The following is a 14017-nucleotide window of genomic DNA, read 5'->3' as shown; positions in this document are numbered from 1 at the left end:
AATTAACAAACCTAATGAAATTTACCGGCAGTCATTCAAATATAATAGCTACTTGTTATTTTGCCTCAAAAATAATCGCTAAAAATGTAAAACTGTTCAGTGAAGGAATATAGATGAAATAAGCATTGCAACTTTACTTGCTAACCTAACCTAACCTAACCTAACCTAAACTAACCCAAACTAACAAATAATCCAGTATATCGGGTATTTTCAAAATGTGTTTTCCGCTGTATTCCTGATAACCGAACAGTACCGAAAAATCTTAAAACAAGGAAAAATTTATCGAGGAAGAATAAAAAATATGCATTCGGCTAGAAACACTGTGGAAAATATTATAATCTCAAGAACGCAATAGGTAATTGTAATTTTTAAACTTTTTTAATATATTTCTTAAAAACTACTTTATCATTTTTTTTTCCCGCCTGAAAGACTGGTAGGCACGTCAGACAGACAAAAAATAATATTTTGGCACGCGTACATAAAAAGGTTCGCAAACTATGCTGCAGACTGAACAAATGTATTTAGCACAAATAGTAGGAGTCCAATCTCTTTGATTTAGCAATCCAAATTTTTAAATACCGAGGGAAATTTCTCAACTTCTTCTGTTGTTTGTCAAACATTACAATAACATTTTAATTGAATGTTTTATTGCCTATTGTTAATTTCGTTGCAAATAATTCATATAAGTAACTCTAACAAGTATGTAATAAAACAACTTCAAATTGGAATTACAGCAATATCGTGATGGGTTAATTTTGTACAAATAACAATAAATTCTCCCCCACTCTAGAGATAAATTCACGACTTGCGATCCGTCAATTACAAAGCAACATATTTAAAAACTACAATGTAAATCCACGAGTATCCTACAAAAGATAAACTATTGACATAAAGAAAAAAATGAGGGAAAACATGTAATAAAAAACACACCTTACACGGGGACACAGAAATATTAATAATTTAGAGAGTTCATTCATTTTGGTGCACGATATTAAAGAGTCTAAGCACTGGAATACCGCGATAGCTCAATTTTCTAGCCCGAGATCGAAATTTGTTCAATAAAATACTTACTTCTTACTTCACCATGTTCGATCCTGAGAGGATAATAATATGGGCATACACAGAGTGAAGGTTATATTAAGAGGTTTTTACGAGACATGGATGTTAGCCACTTGCTCAACATATTAGGTCCATACTCTGACTCCAAACACAAATTGAAAAACATTATGTGTATTTGCCAGATCCAGGATTCGAACCTGAGACCCACGACATTAGAATGGCGCTCGGCCACCGTGGGCGTAATACTTAAGATGTCAATTTTTAACTCAAGTACTGTAAATATGACTGTTGTAGGACTTTTTTCCAATTATCTAGCTTACCTATCTTCATCAGGCACCCTTCGCCACTGGTGGAGACTCTTGCTTGCGCGAAAGATCCGTTGCACTTGGAAGTAGTCATGATCCTGAAGACGAAAATACTTAGTCTAATTATATAATTATTTAATTAATTAATTAAACCTTATTAAAATGCCAAATTCTATCAAGTATGCATGACATACATAATATTACTCTGACATAATACGTCACTGCGAGGAAGACTTTCAAAACGGGTTTATTTTTATACGAATTACGCGTACTGTAGACTGTAGACCTTATTTCGCAATGTGATTACGGTCACTCGTGCATTGGGATTAAAAAAGCATATAATATAAATTCAAGATTCCCAATATCCCAACACTCTACGTCTCATTAGTGCGTAGCATTCTTGAATATGGGTCGATTATCTGGTGTCCTTATGAGGTTTCCTATAAGCTTATTTTAGAACGCGTCCAGAAGAAATTTCTTCGATGTCTTAAACATTTTTGTCGACATTTAACCATTTTATAATGTTTGAGGCTTTCACGGTTGTTTTTTATCGTAGTATATTCTTGGGTTTTCACCGTGTCTCCTTCTTCCTTCTTTACTCGACGTTTCGGGCTCGTTGCAGAGGCCATTATCAAGAGATATGTTTTATGATGAAATGTAGTGTATGTATGTGAATGTAAACGTTGCTCTAAGAAAGTCAAAAGGAATCCGATTATCTAAGAGCAAACGTTGTTCAGAGTAATCTGTCAATCATTACGACCGGAGATATATACCAGATAAGCTGTCGTGGATGCCCAAAAAAGTATATAGGCCAGACTTCTAGAACGGTACAGAAGCGTGTGAGTGAACACGAGAGAGCATACCGTCTTAAACATTACACGATGTCGGCAATTGCCGAGCACTCGATGGATACAGGGCACAAATTTGACTTCGAGACCAAGATATTGGGTCGGAATAAAGGATATTTCGCACGATTGGTAAAGGAGGCCATTGAAATCCACAGAAACCCTGAAAACATTAATAGGGATGATGGATTACGATTAAAAACGTCATGGCTTCCGGCACTATCAGCAAAATCTAATATTCGAGCCAGTATCTCCGGTCGTAATGATTGACAGATTACTCTGAACAACGTTTGCTCTTAGATAATCGGATTCCTTTTGACTTTCTTAGAGCAACGTTTACATTCACATACATACACTACATTTCATCATAAAACATATCTCTTGATAATGGCCTCTGCAACGAGCCCGAAACGTCGAGTAAAGAAGGAAGAAGGAGACACGGTGAAAACCCAAGAATATACTACGATTTAACCATTTTCCTTTCGATAATTCGTCAAATGATTATTTTCCGACTGCCTTTTTACAAGGCATGCTTACTTTTCACTCTCTTGAATCCCGTAGGTCTTTTCTGCTCTTGAAACACTTTGCCTGTTATCGCGAGGGATGGTTTCTTACCCTGGTGTCCTGATGAATTTGAATTTCCATGCGCCTGTCAATTACCTACGCGGTCGCAGTCATGATCTATCCTGGATCGGAACCGTTTCCTCGTGTCAAGCCTATCAGGCACCATTAGCGAGGGATGCAAGATTAGTAAATGCGCTCCCAATGTACTTTGCATTTTGTTTTTGAAACTTTATATTTCTGTATACATTGTATGTTTTTTGTTCTTAAAATTTTATTTTTCTGTATTAAATTGTACTAATTAAGTATGTTTTGATTTTATTTTATATTATATTTTTTTGATATTATTATAATTGTTCTTAATATTTATATATAAAAAAACTTAGTTTCTCTGCTTCTTTTGTGTTTTATAATGCTTGTTATTTGTATTTTTTTTTCGACCATGTCCGATCCTAATAGGATCATATATGGGCCTCCACAGAGTAGAGGTTTGTATTATCAGATTTTGTTTTTTACGAGAAATGGATGTCAGCCACTTGTTCAACCTATTAGGTCCACACCCTGATTTACACACAAATTTAAAAAAAAAAAAAACAATATATGTACTTGCCGACCCAGGATTCGAACCTGGGACCCACGGCGTTATAGTCCAACGCTTAAACCGCGCGGCCTCCGTGGGTGATAAATTTATAATTACATACTGTTTATGATTTAATTTGCATTGTATTTTATTATGTTTTGTGGCAGATTGTCAAATACATGTAATCCCATAATACTATTTTCTAATTAATAATATTTAATAATCCGTAAAAGATTTGCATTATTAAACTTCACGACAATGAACATAAGATAATTATTTACGTCGGTGCTAACCTGATCCGTGCCACGGACGAATTAACTCGCGGGTTCTTGTAAACGTCATAACTTCTGAATAAACATTCTGTGTATATTTTCTAAGCAATATTTATCATTTTAGTGTGACAATATTCACGATAAACTCGATAAACATGTTGTGTTGCTAAGTTTTCACAAATATTTATCATTCCGTTCCTATTTCATTTTTTTAAAGGATTTATTTTATTTCGAAAATAGCTGGCCTATAAGTGTCCACCTAGTAAAAATTGGCTGACAGTGATAAGGTTTTAATTACCAGAACTATAAAACTCTCATTAACAAGAATTTAAATTCAATTTTCATCAAGGATTATTATTTCTTAAAACACAATACAGTATTTGAAATGAAAAACATTGTACATATATCATTTTGGAATCACCACCGGAATCTTTGCGTGAAATTATGCATACTTACTTCACTTGTTGCAAACCGCGATGCATCGATGATTTTATGCAATTGCGCCATGAGACGCAGTATTTATATGATACAAAACATTGCAAAGAAAGTGAATTACTGTGGTCGCACACTGTTGGGTTAGTTCCGTCAAAATAAATATTATTTATAGGTATGTACATATATATTACGACTATTTCAACATAATATTATTAACAACTGTTTGGGCCAATTTTTATCCTAATCCGATCCAATATGTACTACCTACCTACGTATCACTATAATTTGTCGTCAACCAGGCACTTTACCTTTTCGACCTCCATCGCGCCGTGATCTGATACGATACGACCGAAGCCCCGTTAACACTTACTACATGGTGACTTATCCATCACGTATCTGTTCGACCTTCGTTGTACTAAATTTTTTATAGTTTGAGCAAACGTCGCGTCTCTCATCCACCCTAAACATATCATCATCATTCATTATAATAAACAAGACGTGTAACCGTGAGAGTGACAAACCACCATCAGTCTACAGCATCCAGAATCCACCCCAATTACAGTTCACTGAAGAGCGCCGCCAACAACTTTTTTGTTGACTTCAAAGCGACCTATGACTCCATCAATAGGCTGAAACTATATGAAGTATTCCATCGCATCAATTCTATACACAAGACTGCTTCGGCGGCTATCTAGGGTAAGTTTGTATCGAATTATTAGCACTTGTTGTAACACATGTGGTAATACTTCGAACCTACCCTAGATAGCTATCGTAGCGGCCGAAAGCAGTCTTGTATATAGAATAGATGCGCATGAACTAAAAATCCCCAGTATACGAATAAGTCTGGTTTCAATGTTGGTATATGGCAAAAAAGAGTGTAGGTAAGGATCCATTCAGAGCTCCCAGATGTGCTGCGCAAACTCGATGGTCTTCTAACAACATTTAGGACATGCCATTTTCTAATTCAGCATCCCTAAAAATATTATAATATTATAATAAGACCATGGCCCCCACATCCGGCAGCGGGCCCCCAGACCAGGATGTTTGGTGGCCCCCCCTCTACATATCGTTAAGATAAAGGGCAGTATGTTTTATTTATAGTGTCGCCCAAATGGTATTCCGCGGAATCCTAGGGCAAATTAAGGGTGTTTCGTGTATTTTTAAATAAATAAAGTTGCTATATTGAGTTGTCGACACTCAGCATCATATTATTATTATGAAGCACTAGTCACGACCCCCTTCGTAAGTAAGATACAACCCTTCGATATATTGGATAATAGCCACTTTTATAGTCAGGAAACACACTAAAAATAATTAATAATTAAAAAATAAAATTCTACACAAGAATTATCATTTAATTATATCACATCAAATTGCATCACACATTATATAAATATTCTTTATATATTACGAGTATAATAGCGCCGCAGTCGACTTTTTTTACTATTAAAGCAAATTTGTGGTGTATGTATATCTCATTAAACTGGCCACGCCGGGCCCCCAACCTAAGCCCGGACCTCCAGGCTAGAGCCCTGTCAGCCCCCCTCCCTTGTGGGGGGCATGAATAAGACGCTCAACTCACATAATACTAAAATAATCACAATATCATTGTTACACGGAAGCCATTTTAGTCGCCATATTGGATATTCTATAGAGCTAGTTACAAGAAGGTTTTAGAGCCTTTTCAATGACGTGTTTTGTGTATTTTATTGTATGTTAATTTTAGGCCACGGATATGATTTGAGCGAAATATTGATAAAAAGCCAAGCAAAATAATTTATATTTCGATTAACAGCCAATGGTAGCAAACGCCTGCTTAGTAAACGATATTAAATATACAAATAACTGGTGCGCAAGTAACAATTATGAAAGTAAATTATATATTATTATGTTTGAGTTGTAAGTTAGTTACTGTAGTTCGACGATAATTGTGTCAGAATTGGTGATATCGTCACAGAATATTCGCGGTCATGACTGGAGCGAGATAGGAGTGCATCCTTGCCCCGTTTATCTTCATCATCTTGTTCGAAATTATACTACGAAAGGCGAGGCATAGCTGCCACCCTCACGGTGAAATTATATAGTACTCTGATGACATCGTAATCTCAAATAGAGAAGTCTTTAAAAAATCTTTCGAGCCCTGTTTACCATAAGGCTGGACTTCAACTAATACAAAGATGAAACAATCATTCAAAGAAGATTCAAGTCCACCAGATACAAGTAAAGAAAAAATAACATTTCCGCATATATCATTAACCGAATGTTAACTCGACTGTTTGATTATTATCGTTTTAAAATAACATAGTTAAAACTCATAAAGTGATTTTTTTTTTTGTTAAATAATGGCATTGACATTAATGGATTGTAGATTGTTCTCAAACGATTTATCTCATTTCGCAATTTTGGTTTAAAGCAAATGTGTTAACGCTGCCTCCATCTAGCTCAGGGTTGACGAACCTTTTTACGTACGCGTGCCAAAATTTCCCAAATGTTGTGTAGTGCTGAGCAGTTTATATGGAGAAAAAACAGTTTTTAAGAATTCTATTAAAAATTAAGATATTCTAGATATTAGGTACTCACAGAACATAGCAATTTTGAAACTGTCACTAATTTACTACTACAAGCTCCACCAAGTTTTTGTTTCTTATTTGGTACAACTATGTTCGTGGACAGAAATGAAATTGTTTGTTACTGTATTACTTAGTTAATTACGCGCAAATTGGCGTAAAAATTGCTCCGATCAGATAAGGCATTCTTTCGCTACAGTGGTCTCAAGTTTTGTAAATCGGTCGAAATCAAGGGTTCGCAGCGCGGTTTCTCCCGCCGCCTGATGAGGTTAGTGCGATAATATTATGTGAAGCATAAAGCTTAAAGACCGACATATGCAATTATATATTTACATTATACGTAATGCTTTTTCTTGAAGAGTATTTACCTGCTATTTGTTGTACAATGCGATCTGTCATTTAATTATTATGGGTATATTTTTCTGTTCAAATTAAACATTCGCGTGCCATGCAAAATCATCTCGCGTGCCATAGGGTCACCACCACTGGTCTAGCTGATAGAAGGAGTCTTTATAGATGATAAATAAGTTAACAATAAGGTTACTGAGACTAATAAATAATTTTAAAAAAAATTATCTGGCCTCCACTTATGATAGAAGTATAACTTAGTAATAATAATTGGTTCTTATTTTGGTGCCGTCTTCTATCGAAGGTTGACAACCAGCTGATAGTACATCTCTCTATCCTGGACGCCATATCAGATCGTCAACGCCTTTGATATTGTGCCACTTATCTAAGTTGCGTAGCCGTGAATCTTCATCTACTTCACGTATTTATACTGTCCTCTACCTTCCCATATGATTTAGTTGTAGTAAATCATACTTCCAAATGCGGAAAATATGACAGAATTAAGCAGCTTTACCGAAGCACAGTTCTCCGTGAGTTTTCTTATCGGAAAGAGATGACTGTATACTATACTTACGTTTGTCTCTATAGCATCGAGATACAAAAGTTACACGTTATTATGTATTTCTAATTCAATTACACACCTATTTTCTACAGTCTTGCCCTTGTATTTCGATAGTTTTTATACGGTATTTTAGGTGCAAGTCAGTTTACAGGAAGCCAAACGGGAACTACACTAATTATTTTCATAGCCGATTTTGGCAAAATTCATGAATTCAAGAACAAAAACCTAACCTAACCGAACAAATAAAATGTATCGGCAATTTTCAAAATTTGTTTGCCGCTGGCTTCCTGTAAACCGACAAGAATCGTGTTTTATTTAGACATTGTATTTCAGTACTATACGACCTAAAGAGGTTGGACGGTCTTTAATATACGATCATATATTTCTATACAACATTTCACAGTGAAGTGTGATACGGCGAACTGCATACGTACAAATTTCCGGACACGAAAACCTTTTAGCTTAGCCACTACAGCAACATCCCGAAAGCCTCAGGTTGTCATATTGTCCGTTCCTTTAACATCCTGGCTTCGACTCCGTAGACTATACAGGTATTATGTAACACCTGATTGACCTCCATCGAGTGCTATAATTCAAAGTGTGAAGATAGGCAGGTTAAATCGCCCTAAGGACAAATCATTACGGGACAAATCGCAACATCCAGTGAAACCCAAGATATTATGTTAAAATACATAACTTGAAAACACTTCATATATATATATATATACCCATTAGAAAAAAATATATTTGAAAAAAATACGATGCTCGACGGGATTTGAACCCGTAATAATACAATTTGATAAGCATTTCATGTATGACCTACTAGTTTAAATTGTCGCAATAGGAGGCTCGTAGCATAATTGGTTAATGCACAGTTGGCGCGATACGGGTTCAAACCCGTCGAGCATTGTATTTTTTTTTAAATATAATTTTTTATAGTGGGTATAATATATCTGATATGTTTTCAAGTTATGTATATTCAATATATGGAATGTTACATACTGAAAATCTTGTGAATTATTCGTTGAATAAAAGAAATGGTTTATTAAAAATATGTTAAAATATCTAAAGCGTGACCAAGAGCCAGCTATAAATATCAATCAGATAATAAAATATAGTGCATGAGTCTTATAACGAAAGCCAAAGGACCAAAAAGTGTAGAGATAGTAAGGATAGGCCTTCGTCTAGCAGTGTATAGAGCAGCGATTCCCAACTGGGTTCTGCGTGGTGTTTTCAGAGCTCCGTGAGAATTTTCAAAAGTTACAACTTAAACAAATTTGGTAATAGAGAGAAGGAGGTTTAACGTGAAGTATTTTTACAACGTTTTTATTAGGTCGTGTTCTTGTTTGTCTGGTGGTTGTTTATCCAGTACAAATCTTGCAATCGATTTTTAACTAACTTCCCGACTAGCTAGACATTTGAAATTTTTAGAATATATCAGAACACGATGCCACTGCATTCTTTTAATACTTTTAGCCATCTTTAAGTAGAATTGAATTCATTTTCAGTTAATTCTGTTTTGTATGAAAAGTTATTTCAGAAGAAATCCGTAAAAAGTAAAACACTATAATTGGTTACTAGGTCTGGGGTCCTAGCAACTAAATTATTAATATATACGTGCGTTACTATAGAATACATTATGAAATTTATTGTCATACTGACATTTCAGTATTCTATATTTATTCAGTATGTATTTCTATCAAGTACAATTTGTTTTAATCGTTTAAGCTAGTCAAGTCAAGTTTATATGATTCAACAGAAAATTTAAAAACGTTGTATATAAAAAGTTATTTTTATCTTGTAATTATTTTAGTTTAATATCAAAATCAAGGAATGCATTTATCAGTGAATTTTAAAATGTCACTATTAATTGTGCAATTTAACAAATTTGGCATAATGTATCAATATGGTCTAGCCGCAAGCATGTTACTTTGTTGGCATTGGTGTCCATAGCCTTTATAATAAATATTACATAATGATTTTCTGTAAATTCGGCACGCTCCACCCGTTATCCATGGCAATGCAACAATATGATATACGATCAGTAAGATAAAAAAAATGTGTATTATCATAAACGACCTCGCCAAAAATTAACCTGAGGATATTATAGCCGACTTGTAACCGCATCGCCGTAGGTGGGTAAGTACTTGGTCTTGTTAAAAAACCTCTGTTTGCAGTGCGCATTTTAGTTAGTCTGTAACGCTCTGTCATAATCAGCTGTTGTGTCTGGTCGGCGCCATATTGCATTCGAACGTTTTTTAAAAACCCGGTCGCGCGCTTTCGCGAGTGCAAATATTCACAGACAATAATTTATTTTATTACAATCGGTCAGTTAATAAAATTGTTTTAGTACAGTTTATATTATATAATCGGTCAATTAGTAAAAAATATAGTTTATAATTAATAATATTATAATATCTTGTATATTGTTAACTGTGAGTCAATTCATGGTGGAACTGCATTGTATTATATTGTATTTGATTAAATTTGATTAAATAAAACGCAATTTTATTGTAATTATTCCAATTTCTTAATTAAAATTTGTTTAAAACGGTTTCGTCCTCTTCAAAATTTAATTAATAAAGTGAAATAGGTAGGTAACTAATATAAAACTCTGTTTTATTTAATTAAACAAATAATTAATCAAATCGTATTATAATAATAATATTATTTTATTACAACGTTTTTATTAGCTCGTATTCTTGTTTATCCGGTGGTTGTTTGTCCAGTACAAATCTTGCAATCGATTTTTAACTAACTTCCGGACTAACTAGATATTTGAAACTTTTAGAATATATCAGAACACGATGCCAATGCATTATTTTAATACTTTTAGCCATCTTTAAGCAGAATTGAATTCGTTTTCAGTTAATTCTGTTTTGTATGAAAAGTTATTTCGGAAGAAATCCGTAAAAAGTAAAAGACTATTATTGGTTGCTAAGGGGGTGGTCCTAGCAACTAAATTATTAATATATACGTGCGTTACTATGGAAATCAAAATGAAATGTCAAAATGACATTTCAGTATTCTATATTTGTGTGTTTGTTTGTCTTTTATTTACTTCATATCAAGTACAAGTGTGAGTATATTGAGCAAAATAACTCAACAGAAAATTTAAAAACGTTGTATATAAAAAGTTCTTTTTATCTTGTTATTATTTATAATTATCATAACAGTTTTACCTATTTGACAAATTAAGTACCTACATACGAAACTAATAGTCGAAAATTTAAAGTGTTAAAAATAGGCGTATTTATCTAAAGTAGTTGTAACTATTAAGTTTTTCAATTAATATTGTTTTTCGTAATAGATTTTTGGGTTGTAACCGTATGTTATACCTTCTTCTTTCCTCAGTGTTTCGGGCTCGTTGCAGTTGCAGAGTTACATTCACAAGAGAATCTAATCATTACACCCTGAAAATCACAAACACTATAATAAATTTTGGACCATTTTACAATCTAATGAAAAGGTTTGCTTCATGGGACAATATCCGACACATGTTCTCTATGTAATTTTTAGATACTGTGCCTACTAGTGGCGGAGGGTGGAGGTAGGCCGTTAAGATCCGACATAAATATTGCACATTAAACTCTGTCAATCATGCGTATTTGTTTAAATTGAACTAAAACTATATTTTGAAGACAGTTTTAATTAGTTCTCAGTTCTTAACCGGACTTTTTGGCTCTTTGGTTTTGCCTCCAAGCTCTGCCAGCTTGGCCTAATAGAATCTCCGAATTGCTTATGTGGCGAATTGCAGGATGCCGATCACATCCTCTGGCAGTGTCCCCATATGTCAGTTGAAAGGGAAGAGCTTCTCAACTCGGTCCGACCCTCAGTTGGGCCGGTCGGCCATTGCGACTTGGTATCTACGAGGGAAAATTTCTCAGCTTTTAAAAAGTTTGCGGCATTATACGGCGAGTGAGAATGTCTTTTCTCATCGAGAATTGACCGTAATACAATATATTATGGAAGTAGGGATCACGCACACTCTAGTGCACGCCAACCAAGGTCTTGGGAAGTTGCTTCTGGGATACTTTCGGCACAAATTTGAACAGTGCCTATCGTTCGTTACGCCACGGTATACGCCTGCATAACAGGTGTGGAGACGTGGGCGGTGGTGGAGGGAAAAGCAAGTTTTAATTAGTTTTCAAAAATCAATTAAACCCTGCCTAAACCAAACCATTATAGTTTAGGTATGCTATGGGTAATCCAACAAAAATAGTGCATACTTTTTCAGTCATACTAATTTGTTGTCGTTGAATTAAGAATACAGATTATTACATATTATGGTTTTGGTTCGTTTCTTAAATTCATTAAGCCCTACTGAAACTAAACCATAAGAGATAAAAAAAATAATGTTCTTCTATCTATAAAATATCTAAAACCATGTATGATTTAATGATATAATTATATATTTTATAGATATACAATTATACGAGTATTATCTATTATTATGGCTTGGCTTACACAGGGTTCAATTACTTTTCTTTAAACTAACCAACACTATCTGGCATCTGCATATTGTAGCTTAGTTCAATGAAAACAAACACGTATGACCTTAGACTATAGATACATCTAGACGCCACCCGTTGCATTGCTAAATGAAGCCGCGTGCCTTGCGTTTGGTTTGTGGGCGAGCGAACGCATTCGTCTACAAATGTTCAAGACCATAGACCATTTCGCTAGTGCTCGCCCAATGTTCTCGCACTAGACGCTCAGAATTAAAATATAATTTTCATTTTTTTACGTTATATAGTATTTTTAAGCGGTCAAAATGCAACCATTAGATAAAGATATCCATAATTTAAGTTATTTTAAAGAAACACTAAATCACTGATAATAAAATATATAATAAAATACAGATAAATTATCACGAACATGTATCAACTTACCTATGAAACGTAATACCATCTTCTTGCTTATCAGTACGGCTACCACATTTTAAGACAACACACAGAACCATCTTTTCTACTTAATTAACTAAAAATATTTACCACTGACTTTATGTTTAACAGCGTATGACTGACAAAGTTTAGTGTGCACTATTTATGTCGGATCTCAACAGCCTACCTCCACCCTTCGCTAGTGGTGCCTACATTCAAAGTTATAATATATTTATGTTTGACTACTTTTTTCTAAGGAATTTTCTATGGTAATATTGGAAATAATGAAAACTTACATTTGATTGCAAGTATTTTATATGAGTGTTTGTGATAACTATTTTTACAATGTTTTTCTTAGCTCGTATTCTTATTTGTCCGGTGGTTCTTTGTCCGTTACAAATATTGCAATCGATTTTTAACTAACTTCCCGACTAACTAGACATTTGAAACTTTTAGAATATAAATCAGAACACGATGCCGATGCATTTTTTAATACTCTTAGCCATCTTTAAGTAGAATTTAATTAATTTTCAGTTAATTCTATTTTGTATGAAGTTATTTCGGAAGAAATCCGTAATCCAATCCACTATTATTGGTTGCTAGGGGTCTAGGGTCCTAGCAACTAAATTATTAATATATACGTGCGTTACTGTGGAAATCAATATGAATGTCAAAATGACATTTTAGTATTATTTCTATCAAGTACAAATTTTTTTGATCGTTTAAGCTAATCAAGTCAAGTTTATATGATTCAACAGAAAATTTAAAAACGTTGCATATAAAAAGTTCTTTTTATCTATTGAAATCAGTTTCATAAATATTTTGTACGCATGCGTTAACTGACGTAGTGTTGTAAAATTTCAAAGTTCCTAGTAAATTGTCCAAATCCCAAGGACACTATTCAAATAAGTTTTAGTCATAGTCCATTTTAGTACGTATTATTATCATTGTATGCTAATTTAAAAAAAAAACAATAGAAATTGAAGTAAAATTGGAATTTTCCAAAAATAGAACCATTTTCTTTTACCACCGAAAAATACACTAAAGTTCTGGTCAAATTGAGGTGCATGTCACCTATCATCACGTGACGTCACAGTAAGCTGCCGATACGGGAAAAAATATCTAATGTCGTTTTTATTGGTGTTTAAAATGTTATCAGACTGATGCTCCCGTCCCGTAGTATAAGCCTTTAAACGAACATTGTCAGTTAGCAAAATCTGCCGAAATCACCAGAACAACAATGAGGTCACCTCACGTTAAGCCGCACTACATCGACACCTGTATGACGCTTTGAACGTTTTTATCATTTGCTAGACGTCTACACTTTTTCGAATCATGTCAAAATCACGTTTTTTGTTTTTAGTGGTTGGCACTATGTATTTTCTATAAGAATATTATCAGTTATCTATGGTCTGCAGGTTGGGTTCTGTACAAAATATTATCTATGTATATAATATAGCAAATAATTTTAACGTACGCACACGTGGAAACTGTTATTAAAAAAAAGAAAATTAATTGAAATTAGCATGAATAATTATTAATAATAATTCAAAATACGGTACTGTTCGGTTATCAGGAATACAGCGGAAAATACATTTTG

At 34.0% G+C, this 14017-nt stretch overlaps 1 protein-coding gene across 2 annotated transcripts in view; it reads left to right on the top strand.

Annotated features, from left to right (window-relative positions):
* Positions 1-14017, top strand: part of Jhbp16 (Juvenile hormone binding protein 16) — a 119806-nt gene that overhangs the window by 70288 nt on the left and 35501 nt on the right. The window contains exon 1 of one of the 2 annotated variants that reach the window (XM_085951268.1): positions 9729-9861. The exons of the other annotated variant lie outside the window; for it this stretch is intronic. The gene's annotated coding sequence lies outside the window, so the exon portion shown is untranslated. Of the gene's footprint in view, positions 1-9728; positions 9862-14017 lie in introns of those variants that run through there. 2 annotated transcript variants of the gene reach the window in all.

This window comes from Rhyacophila brunnea, unplaced genomic scaffold (genome assembly GCF_057557595.1).
Source record: "Rhyacophila brunnea isolate RB1 unplaced genomic scaffold, BYU_Rbru_1.0 scaffold_24, whole genome shotgun sequence".
Lineage (NCBI taxonomy): Eukaryota > Metazoa > Arthropoda > Insecta > Trichoptera > Rhyacophilidae > Rhyacophila > Rhyacophila brunnea.
The sequence above is the reverse complement of the archived record's forward strand: the minus strand, read 5'-3'. Positions and strand labels throughout refer to the sequence as shown.